Source organism: Rhipicephalus microplus, unplaced genomic scaffold, assembly GCF_043290135.1.
Source record: "Rhipicephalus microplus isolate Deutch F79 unplaced genomic scaffold, USDA_Rmic scaffold_60, whole genome shotgun sequence".
Classification (NCBI taxonomy): domain Eukaryota; kingdom Metazoa; phylum Arthropoda; class Arachnida; order Ixodida; family Ixodidae; genus Rhipicephalus; species Rhipicephalus microplus.
In genome coordinates, this window is record NW_027464633.1 from 1867701 (window position 1) to 1870200 (window position 2500).

The window sequence follows — 2500 nt, forward strand, 5'->3', positions numbered from 1 at the left end:
ACGTAACCTAACCTAACCTAACGTAACCTAACCTAACCTAACGTAACCTAACCTAACCTAACCTAACCCAACCTAACCTAACCTAACCTAACCTAACCCAACTCAACCCAACCTAACCTAATCTAACCTAACCTAACCTAACCTAACCTAACAAAACCTAACCTAACCTAACCTAACCTAACGACGGTTGCAAGCGCTTTCACATTAGATATCGCAGTTCCCGACTTTTAATGGTGAAAAACACTGCATCTCACTAATTGACATTGTTTAATGCGGTTTTACGACGGTTCATATCTTAACCTAACCTAACATTCGCACTTGTATCTAAAACCGCTCTATTACACTGTTTTGTTCACAATTACCATATTTGCATAACCTCACAGTTTTTCACCAACTTATTGCAGTACAGAACGTTGTATCTCGCTAAATGACATTGTTCTTTAAGGTTTCACGATGCTTGCATGCGCTTTAACGAGAATATCACATTAAAGCAGTTTCGCACTTGTAACGGCACAAGATGCAGTATCTGGCTAGTTCATGCCATTTTGTGTGCTTTCCCAATATTACACCTATCGCAGTTTCGTACTCGCAATAAAACAACACTATCTCGTTAGATGACATCGTTTTTGGTGGTTTCACGACGCTACCTAGCTCAAACTAACCGAACCTTCGCACTTCTATCGTTAGAAAACGTTTTATTCGCTACTTTACAATGTTTTCTACAAGATTACGACGGTTTCATGCGCTTTCACATTAGATATCGCAGTTCCCAACTTGTAAAGGTCAAAAACACTGCATCTCACAGAGTGACATTGTTTAATGCGGTTTTACGACGGTTCATACCTTAACCTAACGTAACCTAACCTAACCTAACCTAACCTTACCTAACCTAACCTAACCTAACCCAACCCAACCCAACCTAACCTAACCTAACCTAACCTAAACTAACCTAACCCAACCTAACCTAACCTAACCTAACCCAACCCAACCCAACCCAACCTAACCTAACCTAAGCTAACCTAACCAAACCTAACCAAACCTAACCTAACCTAACTTAACCTAACCTAACGTAACCTAACCTAACCTAACCTATTCTAACGTAACCTAACCTTACCTGACCTAACCTAACCTAACGTAACCTAACCTAACCTAACATAACCTAACGTAACCTAACCTAACCTAACCTAACCTAACGTAACCTAACCTAACCTAACCCAACCTAACCCAACCCAACCCAACCCAACAACACCCAACCCAACCTAACCTAACCTAACCTAACCTTACCTAACCTAACCTAACCTAACGTAACCTAACCTAACCTAACCTAACGTAACCTAACCTAACCTAACGTAACCTAACCTAACCTAACCTAACCCAACCTAACCTAACCTAACCTAACCCAACTCAACCCAACCTAACCTAATCTAACCCAACCTAACCTAACCTAACCTAACCTAACCTAACAAAACCTAACCTAACCTAACCTAACCTAACGACGGTTGCAAGCGCTTTCACATTAGATATCGCAGTTCCCGACTTTCAATGGTGAAAAACACTGCATCTCACTAAGTGACATTGTTTATTGCGGTTTTACGACGGTTCATACCTTAACCTAACGTAACCTAACCTAACCTAACCCAACCTAACCTAACATAATGTAACCTAACCTAACCTAACCAAACCTAACCTAACGTAACCTAACCTAACCTAACCTAACCTAACGACGTTTGCAAGCGCTTTCACATTAGATATCGCAGTTCCCGACTTGTAATGGTGAAAAACACTGCATCTCACTAATTGACATTGTTTAATGCGGTTTTACGACGGTTCATATCTTAACCTAACCTAACATTCGCACTTGTATCTATAAACGCTCTATTACACTGTTTTGTTCACAATTACCATATTTGCATAACCTCACAGTTTTTCACCAACTTATTGCAGTACAGAACGTTGTATCTCGCTAAATGACATTGTTCTTTAAGGTTTCACGATGCTTGCATGCGCTTTAACGAGAATATCACAATATAGCAGTTTCGCACTTGTAACGGTACAACACGCAGTATTTGGCTTGTTCAAGCCGTTTTGTGTGCTTTCACAATTTACCTATCGCAGTTTCGTACTCGCAATAAAACAACACTATCTCGTTAGATGACGTCGTTTTTGGTGGTTTCACGACGCTACCTAGCTTAAACTAACATAACTCAACCTAACATAACCTTCGCACTTCTATCGTTAGAAAACGTTTTACTCGCAACTTTACAATGTTTTCTACAAGATTACGACGGTTTCATGCGCTTTCACATTAGATATCGTAGTTCCCGACTTGTAATGTTGAAAAACACTACATCTCACTAAGTGACATTGTTTAATGCGGTTTTACGATGGTTGATATGTCAACCTAACCTACCATTCGCACTTGTATCTAAAGACGCTCAATTACACTGTTTCGTTCACAATTACGATATTTGCTTGACCTCACAGTTTCTCACCAACTTAT